The 18,702-nt window shown below is 39.2% G+C and overlaps 1 pseudogene; it reads right to left on the bottom strand.

The window, feature by feature from the left end:
- Positions 1-2,490: 2,490 nt before the first annotated feature.
- Positions 2,491-18,702, bottom strand: part of LOC138423400 (tubulin alpha chain-like) — a 33,860-nt pseudogene continuing 17,648 nt past the window's right edge.

An 18,702-nucleotide genomic window follows, 5' to 3' on the forward strand; every position in this document is an offset into this window, starting at 1 on the left:
CTACAGATAGGATCCTATTTTAGTGAACATACAACCAATGTGGTTTGTGGTCTTAGACCAGATTTTTTTCAGGTTTTGACTTAAACACCTGAGTGGAAATTTGAGAAGAGATGAGAAGTTGATGGGTTCCATTTTTACCACTTGGGAGATTTTCAGTAAGCAATTAAATATTCACATCTGAAGTTCAAAAATAAGATGGGCTAAAAATAAATATTTGGGGTTCATGAACAAATGATGGGAACTGAAGCCAAGAAAGTACTGAAGATTATTCAGATGGGCTATTCAGAAGACCAGTGTAAAGTGATATGAGAAAAAGTCTAGGAAACAATAAACACCTTGAAGGAAAAATAACTCAGTATTTAATGCTAAGCCAGAAAAAAGCAAGAATTTCTTATTGAATGACTACTTTTCAAGGCGTGTTCTGTATGAAGCTGTATCATTTTATTGCCTTTCATTTTAAGTTCATTTTCACTTTACAAATCATATAGCACACAGACCCATACACACAAACACAGATTTCATAATTGTGGTTATGGCACAACAAATGTTTATGAAATATTTACTATGTACCAGATACTGTGCTAAGTTTTTATATAAGTTCACTCATTTAATCTTCATAACAGCCTGCTCTACCTATCTGTGGCCATGTAACAAACTAACAGAAAACTTTGTATTTTACAACAATAGCCATTTATTATATTTCATGATTAATGATATCAAGACAAGGGATCAGGTAAGGGATAAGTATCATACTTAAACTCCACATGAAGTCAGCTGAGGTCACTAGATGACATTCAGCTGGTCTGGATTTAACACAATTAGCAAAACTAAAATTTTTGGTAGTTTGAAAGACAGGTAAATTGTTAAAATATTACTGGGTACAGAGCACACATAGATTTAACAGAGGACACAAGCTTTATTAACATACAACCCTCAAAAAGTTTATATTTCAGTGAAGGGAATGAGGGCAATAACCTCTGCACAAAATCATTATTATGTATTATGAATCAAGTGCTGTGGAATATCTATGGCACTTGAGAGGAAGAAAATAGTCTGATTGGCACCGATCCTCTATCTATATGGAATGCGTCCTCTGCCATCATGACTACCTCAAATATCACAGCCTCCTGAAGGCATTCCTGAACCTCCAAACTCTCTGCCCCTCGAACCTCTGTTGTTACACTGTTTACATTTATCTCAGGATACTCACTTTACCTCACTTTTTATGTAGTTATGTTTGCCCTTTTCTAATTTCCTCTCCTCTATTAACCAGATCATTTGTCTTACTAATCTTTAGCTCTTATCACATAACACAGAAAAAAATGAATCAATAATTATGAACTAATTTTGACTATGAACCTATTAAAGAATTATTGAGTGTCCACTTAAACTGTTGATTATCTACTATATACCAAGAATTAGGTATAGAGAGTTTAATAAAACATTTACATGGCATGCTAAGTTGCTTCAGTCATATCCAAATCTGTGTGACCCAATGGACTGCAGCCTGCCAGGCTCCTCTGTCCATGGGGATTCTCCAGGCAAGAATACTGGAGTGGGTTGCCATGCTCTCCTCCAAGAGATCCTCCCAATTCAGGGATCAAACCCACGTCTCATGTCTCCTACCCCACGTCTCATGTCTCCTGCATTGGCAGGTGGGTTCTTTATCACTAGCACCACCTGGGAAGCCAGTAAAACATGGTCCATGTACAAGAGTTGACAATATAGTTGTCAATTAGATCCAAAGTAGAGTTCAAGGATTCACACTATTACAACTAAGGCACCCATGATAATGTCTTGAATACAACTTAAAGTGAAAGATTTACCTAACACAAATTTTACAACTTCATTTTTTACAACTTACAAAGACCTAAACATTCAAATAATCTTACAACATTAGAAATCTTTTTTTTTTTTTCCCAATTAGGGGTAAAGCTCTTCCCTCATCATCAAGGAGTGTTACTTCCAATTTTAAAAAACAGATTAAAATTGGTGAGTAGAAAACTCAGTAGGCCAAGGGCTGAAAATAAATGTTAACATTTGACTGATAACAGCTTCAGAATATCAATGGTAGATCAATATCCTTATTAACAAAAGTATGTTACTTAAATTCTATTTCACCTGCCCTTTTGATTTATCATCAATACATTTTATCCTTAAAGTGATATATAAATTTTCATATTCCTTTATCAAAACTTTTAGCATGATTTATGAAAAGTAAGTATGAGTTTGAGTGAACTCCACGAGTTGGTGATGGACAGGGAGGCCTGGCATGCTGCAGTTCATGGGGTCGCAAAGAGTCGGACACGACTGAGCGACTGAACTGAACTGATGAAGTAAATCTTGCTATTTTCAATTCACAGTGCTTTTTTTTCTTTCTTAAAGTTTTTAGTTTTGAGTAAGAAGTCTTACAGGTGCACATGGAAAAGCAATACGTGATCACCTTTGAAAGCTAAGGCAATCTAGTCAGAAAGTTTTTACACCTGTCACCTAATGCTGTTGCTCTGAGTATGACATGCTGCAGGGCTCGAAGAAATGGCAATCTTCTTCCGTTCCCTCTCCTTCAGCAGAATCCATACCAACCTCATAATCCTCCTCAAGGGCAGCCATGTCCTCACGGGCCTCGGAACACTCTCCTTCCTCCATGCCCTCACCCACATACCAGTGAACAAAGGCATGCTTTGCATACATCAGGTCAAACTTGTGGTCCAGGTGAGCCCAGGCCTCAGTGATGGCTATGGTACTGCTCAGCATGCACACAACTTGTTATACTTTGGCCAGGTCTCCACCAGGTACCACAGTAGGAGACTGGTAATTGATTCCAACCTTGAAGCCAGCGGGTCACCAGTCCACACACTGGATGCCACACTTGGTCTTGATGGTAGCAATAGCAGCATTGACATCTGTGGGAACCACATTACCACAGTACAAGTAGCAAGCCATTTACCATGGCAAGGGTCACATTTCACCATCTGGTTGGCTGGTTCAAAGTAAGCATTGATGATCTCTGTTACAGAAAGCTGTTCATGGTAGGCTTTCTCAGCACAGATGATGGGGCATATGTGGCCAGTGGGAAGTGGATGTGGGGATAGGGCACCAGGTTCAGGTTGGTCTGGAACTCTATCAGATCCACGTTCAGGGCTCCATCAAACTTCAGGGAAGCAGTGATGAAGGACACTAGCTGACTAATAAGGTGGTTAAGATTTGTGTAGGTTGGGCACTCAATATCAAGGTTTCTATGATGGATGTCATAGATGGCCTCATTGTCTACCATGAAGGTACAATCAGAGTGCTTCAGGTTGGTGTGGGTGGTGAGGATGGAGTTGTAGGGCTCAACAACAGCTGTGGAAAGCTGAGGTAGGGCTCAACTCTAGCTTGCACTTCTTGCCATAATTGACAGAGAAATGTTTCATCAGCAAGGAGGTGAACCCAGAACCAGTCCCCCCATCAAAGCTGTGGAAAGCCAAGAAGCCCTAAAAGATCTGTGCACTGGTCAGCCAGTTTCTGAATTCAGTGCAAGACAAGGTCAATGATCTCCTTGCCAATGGTGTAGGGACCTTGGGCATGGTTATTGGCAGCATCTTCTTTGCCAGTGATGAGCTGCTCAGGGTGGAAGAGTTGGCAGTAGGTGCCAGTTCAAACCTCATCAATGACTGTGGGTTCCAGATCTACAAACACTGTGCTGGTCACATGCTTGCCAGTGCCTGCGTCACTGAAGAAGGTGTTGAAGAAGTTATATCCTCCCCCAGTAGTCTTGTCATTGCACCTCTGGCCATTGGGCTGGATGCCATGCTCCAGGCAGTAGCGTTCCCAGCAGACATTACTGATCTGGACACCAACCTGGCCAAGGTGGATGGAGATGCAGTCAAGGATGGAGGCTACAGGTCAGCAGGCACAGGCAACAGGAGTAGACACCAGGTCCCAGGTGCCATCCCAACAAGCTAAGAGTCGAGGTAAGTAATGCACTTCGCAGTGCTTTAGTAAATGAGTGTGTTTTTTCATTAAATCAGCAATAGCAATTTTCTAACTCAAAATAAAGGCTAAAAATTCAGGGACTGCTTAATGACTTTTGTACATAATAAATTCTTTTAGTGGGCATGATCAGTTCTAATTTATCCTCTATTAACCAATTGGAACTCAAGGTGACCTTCCATGAAAAACAAATCCACAAATTAAACAAGTCTTTCAAACCAACAAACAAAATCTTTTCTGTTCATTTCCCTTAACAATGGACGGGCTCACAACTACTTTAAGTTTTCTACTTGCTCATATCAAAATAAAACCAAAAGAAAATCAATGAAAATTCAGCCAGAATAAAATATAAAATGATTATAAAGTTTAAAGAGTTAATTTTTGCAGAGAGATTTGAAATGTAGCAATAAAAGTCTTTAAGTACACATAAATAATTTCTACCTGAGAAATTTTAAAAAATATTTTATTTATTTATTTGACTGCATTGGGTCTTGGTTGTGGCATGTGGGATATTCTAGTTGCAGCCTGTGGGATCTAGCTCCCTGACCAGGAATTGAACCTGGACCCCCTGCATTGACAGCACAGGCCTTAACCACTGGACCATCAGGGAAGTCCCTCTACTTGAGAAATTTAGGCATATGCTACTAAGCATAGATGATAATCAGTGAGAAGGGAATTCTTGATTTTATTGGCATCTTTATATATGCAAAATATAAATTTGATTATAATAGAATAATTATGAGAATAATTATCCAACACAAGTGGATATCATTCTTTGTTCTTTTAAACTAGAGTATGTATTAGTAATTCTCTGGTGACTTTCCCCTGAGAAGTTGCCTATACTCGATTATTTTAAAAGAAGACACATTAGAAGACACCTATTAAGCAATGCTCAAACAGAGCCCTGATTCAGGAAGAAAGGACATTAAAATGTGCTTTAATCTATAAGAACTTATTTTTCACTGTACAATTAGAAGAAGCTGGCTCTTTTCCCTCTAAAAAAGGGGAAGACTAGAAACAGAGTCACAAGACATAGGTAACTTACAGAACTTTAATATTGCTTCCTATCCTCCTGAGGGGCTTCGCAGCTGGGGCTAGTGGTAAAGAATGCGCCTGCCAGTGCAGGAGACAGATGAGACATGGGCTCAATCCCTCTTGGGAAGATCTCCTGGAGAAGGGCACAGCAACCCACTCCAGTATTCTTGCCTGGAGAATACCATGGACAGAGGAGCCTGGAGGGCTACAGTCCAGAGGATCACAAAAAGGCAGACATGACTGAAGCAACTTAGCACACATACACATCCTCCTGAGACCCAGTGAGTTAAAAAAAAAAAATAGTGGAGAGGATCTTATTCAAAGAAAGATTATAATTTCTCACCACTATAAGCAGGACATAATAATGCACCCAGTCTGAAAAAATAACAAACGGTGTTATTATTTCTCCAGTTTAAGAGTCCACACAGGAACTGTATCAATGCTTACCCTTTTCAAGAGGTAAAGATACATCATCAGGAAATCTCAATGTGACCAACAGAAACGGCACAGGTCATAAAGTCAGGACTGTTAGCTGTTAACTAAAATGTATTTTCCCTTTATTACTAGACACAAAACTAAACAAAAATTTCCAGCCTTGTGTGACTATTTTTCTCCATAGAATAAAATGTGATACATGCCTCTAATGGATCTAAGTCTTAGGACCATGAGTATGCCTCTATCACGCTGTCTTTCTCTTTCTCAACCCGGAGCCACAGAGACTCCATTTCAACCATGCAAAGAATGACAATCCCAAGGGGATGACTGGGCAACCAATGGAAAAAACTTGTGTCTCTGAATAACCTCATGGAGCAGAGTTGGACCTTTCAGTTTGGGCTGTTATTTAAAAGAGAAGCCTGATTCCATCTTCTTTAACATATTGACTCATTGTTCTCTTTGCCATAGCATCCTGAGTGCATGCGTACTCAGTTACTTCAGTCGTGTCCAACTCTTTGTGATCTTATGGACTGTAGCTCGCCAGGCGCCTCTGTCTATGGGATTCCCCAGGCAAGAATATTGCAGTGGGTTGCCATACCTCCTTCAGAGGATTTTCCTGACTTGGGGATCAAACCCACATCTCCTGCATCACAAGTGGATTCTTTACTCACTGAGGCACCTGGGAAGCCTGCCATAGCATTCTAGTCTTAGGCTAATAGAGACAAATATTTCCTGTTCACTGAAATTGTCCAAGAAATACATTATCAGTACTTTGCTTCATTATTCTTGATCAGCATGTCTGATCTAATTGAGAATAGCCAGGCATCCACATATCCAAACATAAGCAATCTTTAAAAGGAACAAATTCTGCTAATGTAACCCAAGTATAGTGATGATACCTAAATTCAACAACTGTAGATAATCAAACTTCATGATTGGACTTTATATAAAAACCTGGACATCCAAATTACTGAAGGTCAGAGTCTGGTGATCAATAAAAGAAAGACTTAGTTTTAAAAAGACTTTATAAAGTGACATTTGACATTTAAAAAATCATTTAAATCTTTTTTCAACAAGAAGATATCTAATAACAGTTTGTTTTTATTTTACGGTTTGTATAAAATATAGGTAAATTACCCTGCACCTAATTTATGATATTTCTATACACTTACTCAAATCTACCTTGCTTCCTCACAAATGCTCAGATTTCTTTTAATAGAGTAAAATGTCTATTAAAGGGAAGATAAGATTCTAGATAATCTTCTGAGAAGGAAAAACAATTTGAATTTATATCCCATTATAAAAGATTGATTTCATGTATTTTTCCAAAAATATTTTTTATTGAAGGATAGGGTACGTGTGAGAGTTGAACTATAAAGAAAGCTGAATGCTGCAGAATTGATGCTTTTGAACTGTGGTGTTGGAGAAGACTCTTGAGAGTCCTTTGGACTGCAAGGAGATCCAACCAGTCCATCCTAAAGGAGATCAGTCCTGTGTGTTCATTGGAAGGATTGATGTTGAGGCTGAAACTCCAGTACTTTGGCCACCTGATGTGAAGAGCTGACTCATTGGAAAAGACCCTGATGCTGGGAAAGATTGAGGGCAAGAGGAGATGGGGACGACAAAGGATGAGATGGTTGGATGGCATCACCGACTCAATGGACATGGATTTGGGTGGGCTCCGGGAGTTGGTGATGGACAGGGAGGCCTGGCATGCTGTGGTTCATGGGGTCACAAAGAGTCGGACACGACTGAAGACTGAACTGAACTGAGGGTACATAAAAATTAGAAATGAGTGAGGTATTTCTTAGAATGAAAAGCTGTACTTAATCTACTTTTAATTTAGTCTAGAGTTGATTGATTCTACTGCAAATAAAATGATAATTAAAAGAAGTCAATAGATAAACTAAATAATCAGCCAACAAAGAAATGTAGCATTGTTAATAGCAGATGTATGATTATAATTACAGTAGAAATCAGTTTTATATTGAAGCAGCTAATAATTTTTTTTCTAGAATTCATATAAGAAAATCAGTCTTCTCCCTGAAATTCATCCCTTTTGATCACTGATAAATGATTATTTTGTTAGATTGGCAAAAATATAGGATATTTAACATCTCTAAGACAGTTTCCTTATTTGTAAAATAATAAAAATAATACCTACATTATAAACTCACTGTAAAGTTTAAAAAAATTACATAAGTAAACTATCAACACAATTCCTACTATTCGTGAATTCAATAATTTTTTCTCTTTTTTAATTCTTTCATTGTTTTGTAAAATTCAAAGTTCCTTGGGTATTTGTTTTGTCTGAGCCAAATACCAGAATCTAGCAAAAAATATACAATTACTTTGAATGTACTAACTTTGTTTTGCCAGCTTTTTATTATGATAATAATAGCTAATGAGAATTCCCTAACCCTAGTGGTCTAGTGGTTAGGAATCAGTGCTTTCACTATAGCTACCTGGGTTTGATCCCTGGTCAGGGAACTAAGATCCCAAAGCCACATGGAGTGGCCAAAAACAAAAACCTAACAACTGAAGAAAGCTTACAATTTTATGTCATAATCTTTAAAAGGCTTTATAGATGTAGAAACTGAAATTCAGGTAGGTTAAGAAATTTAGGGAAAACCACTAGACCATTCAGGTATGACCTAAATCAAATCCCTTATGATTATACAGTGGAAATGAGAAATAGATTTAAGGGCCTAGATCTGATAGACAGAGTGCCTGATGAACTCTGGAATCAGGTTCATGACATTGTACAGGAGACAGGGATCAAGACCATCCCCATGGAAAAGAAATGCAAAAAAGCAAAATGGCTGTCTGTGGAGGCCTTACAAATAGCTGTGAAGAGAAGAGAGGTGAAAAGCAAAGGAGAAAAGGAAAGATATAAGCATCTGAATGCAGAGTTCCAAAGAATAGCAAGAAGAGATAAGACAGCCTTCTTCAGTGATCAATGCAAAGAAATAGAGGAAAACAACAGAACGGGAGACTAGAGATCTCTTCAAGAAAATTAGAGATACCAAGGGAACATTTCAGGCAAGGATGGGCTTGATAAAGGACAGAAATGATATGGACCTAACAGAAGCAGAAGATATTAAGAAGAGGTGGCAAGAATACACAGAAGAACTGTACAAAAAAGATCTTCAGGACCCAGATAATCATGATGATATGATCACTAATCTAGAGCCAGACATCCTGGAATATGAAGTCAAGTGGGCCTTAGAAAGCATCACTACAAACAAAGCTAGTGGAAGTGATGAAATTCCAGTCGAATTACTTCAAATCCTGAAAGATGATGCTGTGAAAGTGCTGCACTCAATATGCCAGCAAATTTGGAAAACTCAGCAGTGGCCACAGGACTGGAAAAGGTCAGTTTTCATTCCAATTCCAAAGAAAGGCAATGCAAAAGAATGCTCAAACTATAGCACAATTGCACTCATCTCACACACTAGAAAAGTAATGCTCAAAATTCTCCAAGCCAGGCTTCAGCAATACATGAACCGTGAACTCCCTGATGTTCAAGCTGGTTTTAGAAAAGGCAGAGGAACCAGAGATCAAATTGCCAACATCTGCTGGATCATAGAAAAAGCAAGAGAATTCCAGAAAAATATCTATTTCTGCTTTATTGACTATGCCAAACCCTTTGACTGTGTGGATCACAGCAAACTGTGGAAAATTCTGAAAGAGGGGAATACCAGACCACCTAACCTGCCTCTTGAGAAATCTGTATGCAGGTCAGGAAGCAATAGTTAGAACTGGACATGGAACAACAGAATGGTTCCAAATAGGAAAAGGAGTACGTCAAGGCTGTATATTGTCACCCTGCTTATTTAACTTCTATGCAGAGTACATCATGAGAAACGCTGGACTGGAAGAAACACAACCTGGAATCAAGATTTCTGGGAGAAATATCAATAACCTCAGATATGCAGATGACACCACCCTTATGGCAGAAAGTGAAGAGGAGCTAAAAAGCCTCTTGATGAAAGTGAAAGAGGAGAGTGAAAAAGTTGGCTTAAAGCTCAACATTCAGAAAACGAAGATCATGGCATCCGGTCCCATCACTTCATGGGAAATAGATGGGGAAACAGTAGAAACAGTGTCAGACTTTATTTTTTGGGGCTCCAAAATCACTGCAGATGGTGACTGCAGCCATGAAATGAAAAGACTCTTACTCCTTGGAAGAAAAGTTATGACCAACCTAGATAGTATATTCAAAAGCAGAGACATTACTTTGCCGACTAAGGTCCGTCTAGTCAAGGCTATGGGTTTTCCTGTGGTCATGTATGGATGTGAGAGTTGGACTGTGAAGAAGGCTGAGTGCTGAAGAATTGATGCTTTTGAACTGTGGTGTTGGAGAAGACTCTTGAGAGTCCCTTGGACTGCAAGGAGATCCAACCAGTCCACTCTGACGGAGATCAACCCTGGGATTTCTTTGGAAGGAATGATGCTGAAGCTGAAGCTCCAGTACTTTGGCCACCTCATGCGAAGAGTTGACTCATTGGAAAAAGACTGTGATGCTGGGAGGGATTGGGGACAGGAGGAGAAGGGGATGACCGAGGATGAGATGGCTGGATGGCATCACGGACTCGATGGACGTGAGTCTGAGTGAACTCCGGGAGTTGGTGATGGACAGGGAGGCCTGGCGTGCTGCGATTCATAGGGTCATAAAGAGTCGGACACTATTGGGCGACTGAACTGAACTGAACTGAACTAAGAAATTTCCAAATGTCACATAGCTAGTAATTTTGAGAGCTGTTGTTTTCAAGTAGGAAATCAAACTCCAGAGCACAAGTCTTCACTCATTATCTTAAACTGCCTCTCAATGTTATTTTCATAATATCTGACTGAATATAAAATAGACAATCCCATTTTAAAAATTATTATCTAACAGTTCTTAAAAAGATCCACTTTGACCTCTCTTTATAAACCCTATATTGTACACACCCTCCATTCATAAAATTTTTATTTCATTATTGCCCTTAAAATGTTTATCAAATATTGCTAGTTAACCTAAGAGTCAACTTTCTTATGAAAAATGTTATGAAGGAGATTTAGAAATTATCAAACTTTAGAGCTAAAGGGCAGAGAAGGCAATGGCACCCCACTCCAGTACTCTTGCCTGGGAAATCCCATGGGCGGAGGAGCCTGGTAGGCTGTAGTCCATGGGGTCGCTAAGGGTCAGACACGACTGAGCAACTTCACTCTCACTTTTCACTTTCATGCATTGGAGAAGGAAATGGCAACCCATTCCAGTGTTTTTGCCTGGAGAATCCCAGGGACAGAGGAGCCGGGTGGGCTGCCGTCTATGGGGTCACACAGAGTCAGACACGACTGATGCGACTTAGCAGCAGCAGCAGAGCTAAAGAGAGTTAAAAAATTGACTCTAGATTGAGCATGACTCAACCATTTAGGACATATTAAAGGCTTTCCTGGTGGCTCAGACAATAAAGAATCCACCTGAAATGCAAGAGATCTGGGTTCAAACCCTGGGTTGGGAAGATCTGCTGGAGAAGGGCGTGGCAACCAACTCCAGTATTCTTTCCTGGAGAATCACATAGACAGAGGAGCCTGGCAGGCTACATTTCATGGGGTCATGGAAAAGCAACTTAGCACACACACAGAGGATGAATATTATTTACGCTACCTAGCCCATCATCTTACTGAATTAACTGTTTAAGTTATGATTTTTCACAATGATCTTCAAGTCTCCTAAACTCAATGTTTTTTCCACTATGAAATCTTTCTTTTCTTAAGGTTTTGTGAAACTGGACATTATTCCAGGAAAGTATTGTCTTAATGAACAGTGACATTCCTTACTGAACAGAAAATTAAACAAAAGAAATAGACTAGGTTTTAATTATAAGCTGTTCTATATATTAATTTATTTTAGTGCTTTAAAGGCTATCTTTCCATTATTTTCTGGATTCCATTGTTTACTTAGAGAGGATAGTTGTCACTCTTATTTTACCTTCATTAGCTCCTGTGAGGGCAATATATATTTTTTTTTTTTGCCTAAATGTTTTCTTTCAAAAAGAAAAGTTTTCTTTTTGTCTTTGGTTTTCAGAAGTTTTATCATGATTTGCCTAGATGTGTGTGCTCCATAACAAGAGAAGCCACTGCAATGAGAAGTCTGCATACTACTCACTGCAACTAGAGAAAGCCTGTGCAAAAGCAATGAAGACCCAGTGCAGCCAAAAATAAAAAAAAATAAAATAAACCAAAAAAGAAGCCTTTTATAAATATAGAATTAATACATAACAGAGAAAAAAAAGTAGGAGAGATATTATCAGCCAATAAGACATATCAAAAGATTACTAGAGGCTGGAAAGTGCCAGAAAGACAATTATCTAAATGAAATTAAAAATAGAAAATAAAGTTGAGCCATTCTTCTAGAGTCTAAAGCAGAAATGTAAAGAGTCAGAAAGTACTAGGGAAAAGATGAGTTATAAGGAACCATCATAGAAATCCAACACCTGAATAACAGAAATTCAAAAAGAATGAATGAAGAAAATGGAGAAGAAAGAGAAATAACAGACCAATTCTTTACAGCTGAAATATTTGAGTGTTTAAAGTACAAAGTAGAAGATGGCAGAGGAATAGGATGGGGAGAACACTTTTTCCCCCACAAATTCATCAAAAGAACATTTGAACACTGAGAAAATTCCACAAAACTACTTCTGAATGCCGGCAGAGTACATCAGGCACCCAGAAAAGCAGCCCATTGTCTTCAAAAGGAGGTAGGAAAAAATATAAAAGATAAAAAGAGAGACAAAAGAGGTAAGGACAGAGCTCTGTCCCAGGAAGGGAGTCTTAAAAAAGAAGTTTCCAAACACCAGGAAACACTCTCACTGCCAAGTCTGAGGCAAGCCTTGGAACCACAGAGGGCAACATAACAGGGAGGAAAAATAAATAAATAATTAAAACCCACAGATTACGTGCCCAGTGGTAACTCCCCCAGTGGAGAAGCAGCGCAGGCACCTGCATCCACCACTAGCAAGTGGGGGCTGGGCAGGGAGGCACGGGCTGCATTGCTTAGAGTAAGGACCAGGCCTAAATGCCCCAAGGGCAATCTGAGAGGACTAACTTGGGCTAGCAAACCAGACTGTGGGATAACTACCACACGAAAAGCCCTGACCTAAGATACCACCAGGCCTGCTCACAGAACAGTGACTAGAGCTACGCGAAAAGCCCTAACCTAAGACATCGTCAGGCCCACTCACAGAACAAAGGACTGAGCAGAGCTAGCCAGCTGCAGGCCGGCCCATCCGCCTCCGGAGACAGGTAGGCGAGGGCAGCCAGAGCCAGAAGGGGGCAATCGCGGCCCCAGATAGGCGTTATCTACCGAACTGCAAGCAGGCTTCATTGCTAACCAAGACTTCTTGGGATTCTGGACAGTCAACATCTGCCTGAGAAGGTGCGGCAGATGTACACCCAGAAAAATGAGTGGCAGGGACGGGGGAAGAATTAAGTCGCAGCGACCGCATTCGCCAAACACCTGGTCACCTGAGCTGCTTGGATCTGGGAAGGGCACAAAACGCAGGCTTAACCAAGTCTGCTCCTCTGAGGACTACCCAAATACCTGAAGCTGAGCGGCTTAGACCTGGGAAGTGCATACAACCCAGGGCTGACCTCAGACAATTCCCAGCAAAGCAACCTATAGCCTAAGCAGTGTAGACAGGGAAAGAACACTCACCATGAGCAGGGGCAAACGCAGTGTGGCCGAGACGCTCCGAGCACACGCCACTCTTATTTGTTTGCAGTGTCCCTCTCTCCCCACGGCACGACTGAACAAGTGAGCCTAAAGGAGTGGCCACCACCGCCACCTTGTGCCAGGGCTGAAATGAGACGCTGAAGAGACCAGTAAACAAAAGAAGCTAACACAGAGGGACCCTCCTTGGAAGTGACAGGTGCAATAGATTAAAACCCTGTAGATAGTACTGACTACATAGGAAGGGACCTATAGATATTGAGAAATATAAGCCGGATCAAGGAACTACCCAAAAATGAACAGACCCCACACTGCCCATAACAACACCAAAGTCTTAGATATATTTTTACTATTTTTACTATCATTCTTTAATTTTTAATTGTTTTTATTTTTAAGTCCTCTATTACTCCTTTAATTTTCATTTTTATAATCTATTACTTTGCAAAAAAAGAGAGAGACCCTATTTTTTAAAGCAAACTTCATACATATATATATTTCATAATTTTTGTGACTATGTTTTTTTTTTTCTCTTTTTCTTTAATATTGTATTTTTGAAAATCCAACCTCTACTCTAGATTTTTAATCTTTGCTTTTTGGTATTTAGTATCAATTTTGTACCTTTAAGAACCCAATCTTCAGTACCCATTTTTACTTGGGAGTGAGATTACTGGCTTGACAGCTCTCTCCCCCTTTGGACTCTCCTTTTTCTCCACCAGGTCGCCTCTATCTCCTCCCTCCCCCTTCTCTTCTCTACCCAATTCTGAGAATCTCTTTGTGTGTTCTGGACAGTGGAGAACACTTAGGGAAACTGATTACTGGCTGGATCTGTCTCTCTCCTTTTGATCCCTCCCCCACACTGCCTTTATCCTCCTGGCCACCTCTGTCTCCTTCTTCCCTCTTTTCTTCTCTGTATAACTCCATGAAAATCTCTGAGTGGTCCAGACTGTGGAGCGCACATAAGGAAGTGATTACTGGCTAGCTTGCTCTCTCCTCTTTTTATTCCACCTCATCTCATCCCGGTCACCTCTATCTCCATCCTCCCTCTTCTCTTCTCTATGTAATTCTGTGAACTTCTCTGGGTGTCCCTCACTGTGGAGAAATTTTCCATCTTTAACCTAGATGTTTTATCAACAGTGCTGTATAGATGGAGAAGTCTTGAGGCTACTGTAAAAATAAGACTGAAAACCAGAAGCAGGAGGCTTAAGTCCAAATCCTGAGAACACCAGAGAACTCCTGACCCCAGGGAACATTAATAGACAGGAGCTCATCAAACGCCTCCATACCTATACTGAAACCAAGCACCACCCAAGAGCCAACAAGTTCCAGAGCAAGACATACCACACAAATTCTCCAGCAACACAGGAACATAGCCCTTAGCTTCAATATACGGGCTGGCCAAAGTCACTCCAAACCCATTGACATCTCATAACTCATTATTGGACACTTCATTACACTCCAGAGAGAAGAAGTCCAGTCCCATCCACCAGAACACTGACACAAGCTTATCTAACCAAGAAACCTTCACAAGACACCTGTACAACCCCACCCACAGTGAGGAAACTCCACAATAAAGAGAACTCCACAAACTGCCAGAATACAGAAAGACCACCCCAAACACAGCAATATAAACAAGATGAAGAGACAGAGGAATACCCATCAGGTAAAAGAACAGGAGAAATGCCCACCAAACCAAACAAAAGAGGAAGAGATAAGGAATCTACCTGATAAAGAATTCAGAACAATGATAGTGAAAATGATCCAAAATCTTGAAAACAAAATGGAATCACAGATAAATAGCCTGGAGACAAGGATTGAGAAGATGCAAGCAAGGTTTAACAAGGACTTAGAAGAAATAAAAAGTCAATATATAATGAATAGTGCAATAAATGAGGTCAAAAACACTCTGGAGGGAACAAACAGTAGAATAATGGAGGCAGAAGATAGGATTAGTGAGGTAGAAGATAGAATGGTAAAAATAAATGAATCAGAGAGGAAAAAAGAAAAACGAACTAAAAGAAATGACGACAGTCTGAGAGACCTCAGGGACAATGTTAAATGCCCCAACATTCGAATCATAGGAGTCCCAGAAGAAGAAGACAAAAAGAAAGACCATGAGAAAATCCTTGAGGAGATAATAGTTGAAAACTTCCCTAAAATGGGGAAGGAAATAATCACCCAAGTCCAAGAAACCCAGAGAGTCCCAGACAGGATAAACCCAAGGTGAAACACCCCAAGACACATATTAATCAAATTAACAAAGATCAAACACAAAGAACAAATATTAAAAGCAGCAAGGGAAAAACAACAAATAACACACAAGGGGATTCCCATAAGGATAACAGCTAATCTTTCAATAGAAACTCTTCAGGCCAGGAGGGAATGGAAGGACTTACTTAAAGTGATGAAAGAAAATTACCTACAGCCCAGATTACTGTATCCAGCAAGGATCTCATTCAAATATGAAGGAGAAATCAAAAGCTTTACAGACAAGCAAAAGCTGAGAGAATTCAGCACCACCAAACCAGCTCTCAAACAAATGCTAAAGGATCTTCTCTAGACAGGAAACACAAAAAGAGTGTATAAACTTGAACCCAAAACAATAAAGTAAATGGCAATGGGATCATGAGGTGAGGTGAGGTGAAGTCGCTCAGTCGTGTCCGACTCTTTGAGACCCCATAGATTGTAGCCTACCAGGCTCCTCCATGCATGGGATTTTCCAGACAAGAGTACTGGAGTGGGTTGCCATTTCCTTCTCCAGAGGATCTTCCCAACCCAGGGATCGAACCTGGGTCTTCCACATTGCAGGCAGACGCTTTGCCATCTGAGCCACCAGGGAAGCCTAATGGGATCATACTTATCAATAATTACCTTAAATGTAAATGGGTTAAAAAAAAATGTAAATGGGTTGAATGCCCCAACCAAAAGGCAAAGACTGGCTGAATGGATACAAAAACAAGACCCCTATATATGTTGTCTGCAAGAGACCCTTAAAACAAGGGACACATACAGACTGAAAGTGAAGGGCTGGAAAAAGATATTCTATGCAAATAGAGACCAAAAGAAGGCAGGAGAAGCAATACTCATATCAGATAAAATACACTTTAAAACAAAGGCTGTGAAAAGAGACAAAGAAGGGCACTACATAATGATTAAAGGATCAATCCAAGAAGAAGATATAACAATTATAAATATACATGCACCCAACATAGGAGCACCACAATATGTAAGACAAATGCTAACAAGTAAGAAAGGGGAAATTAACAATAAGACAATAATAGTGGAAGACTTTAATACTTCACTCACACCTATGAATAGATCAACTAAACAGAAAATTAATAAGGAAACACAAACTTTAAATGATACAATAGACCAGTTAGACCTAATTGATATCTATAAGACATTTCGCCCCAAAACAATGAATTTCACCTTTTTCTCAAGTGCACACGGAAACTTCTTCAGGATAGATCACATCCTGGGCCATAAATCTAGCTTTGATAAATTCAAAAAAACTGAAATCATTCCAAGCATCTTTTCTGACCACAATGCAGTAAGATTAGATCTCAATTACAGGAGAAAAACTACTAAAAATTTCAACATATGTAGGCTGAACAACATGCTGCTGAATAATCAACAAATCACAGAAGAAAACAAAAAAGAAATCAAAGTATAAATAGAAAGGAATGAAAGTGAAAACACAACAACCCAAAACCTGTGGGACACTGTAAAAGCAGTGCTAAGAGGAAAGTTGATAGCAATACAGGCATACCTCAAGAAACAAGAAAAAAGTCAAATAAATAACCTAACTCTACACCTAAAGCAATTAGAAAAGGAAGAAATGAAGAACCCCAGGGTTAGTAGAAGGAAAGAAATCTTAAAAATTAGGGCAGAAAAAGATGCAAAAGAAACAAAAGAGACCATAGCAAAAATCACCAAAGCCAAAAGCTGGTTCTTTGAGAGGATAAATAAAATTGACAAACCATTAGCCAGACTCATCAAGAAATAAAGGGAGAAAAATCAAATCAATAAAATTAGAAATCAAAATGGAGAGATCACAATAGACAACACAGAAATACAAAGGATCATAAGAGACTACTATCAGCAATTATATGCCAATAAAATGGACAACGTGGAAGAAATGGACAAATTCTTAAAAAAGTACAACTTTCCAAAACGGAACCAGGAAGAAATAGAAAATCTTAACAGACCCATCACAAGCATGGAAATTGAAACTGTAATCAGAAATATTCCATCAAACAAAAGCCCAGGTCCAGACAGCTTCACAGCTGAATTCTACCAAAAATTTAGAGAAGAATGAACACCTATCCTACTCAAACTCTTCCAGAAAATTTCAGAGGAAGGTAAACTTCCAAACTCGTTCTATGAGGCCACCATCACCCTAATACCAAAATCTGACAAAGATGCCACAAAAAAGAAAACTACAGGCCAATATCATTGATAAACATAGATGCAAAAATCCTTAACAAAATCCTAGCAATCAGAATCCAAGAACACATTAAAAAGATCATATATCATGACCAAGTGGGCTTTATCCCAGGGATGCAAGGATTCTTCAATATCCACAAATCAATCAATGGTATACACCACATTAACAAATTGAAAAATAAAAGCCATATGATTATCTCAATAGATGCAGAGAAAGCCTTTGACAAAATTCAACATCCATTTGTGATAAAAACCCTCCAGAAAGCAGGCATAGAAGGAACATAACTCAACATAGTAAAAGCTATATATGACAAACCCACAGCAAACATTATCCTCAATGGTGAAAAATTGAAAGCGTTTCCCCTAAAGTCAGGAACAAGACAAGGGTGCCCACTTTCACCACTAATATTCAGCATAGTTTTGGAAGTTTTGGCCACAGCAATCAGAGCAGAAAAAGAAATAAAAGGAATCCAAAGTGGAAAAGAAGAAGTAAAACTCTCACTGTTTGCAGATGGCATGATCTGCTACATAGAAAACCCTAAAGACACCACCAGAAAATTACTAGAGCTAATCAATGAATATAGTAAAGTTGCAAGATATAAAATCAATACACAGAAATCCCTTGCATTCCTATACGTTAATAATGAGAAAATAGAGAAATTAAGGAAACAATTCCATTCACCATTGCAACAAAAAGAATAAAATACTTAGGACTATATCTACCTAAAGAAACTAAAGACCTATATATAGAAAACTATATAACACTGGTGAAAGAAATCAAAGAGGACACTAATAGATGGAGAAATATACCATGTTCATAGATCGGAAGAATCAATATAGTGAAAATGAGTATACTACCCAAAGCAATCTATAGATTCAATGCAATCCCTATCAAGCTACCAACGGTATTTTTCACAGAGCTAGAACAAATAATTTCACAATTTGTATTGAAATACAAAAAATCTTGAATAGCCAAAGCAAATTGAGAAAGAAGAATGGGACTGGAGGAATCAACCTGCCTGACTTCAGGCTCTACTACAAAGCCACAGTCATCAAGACAGTATGGTACTGGCACAAAGACAGACATATAGATCAATGGA

This window comes from Ovis canadensis, chromosome 18, assembly GCF_042477335.2.
Source record: "Ovis canadensis isolate MfBH-ARS-UI-01 breed Bighorn chromosome 18, ARS-UI_OviCan_v2, whole genome shotgun sequence".
NCBI lineage: Eukaryota > Metazoa > Chordata > Mammalia > Artiodactyla > Bovidae > Ovis > Ovis canadensis.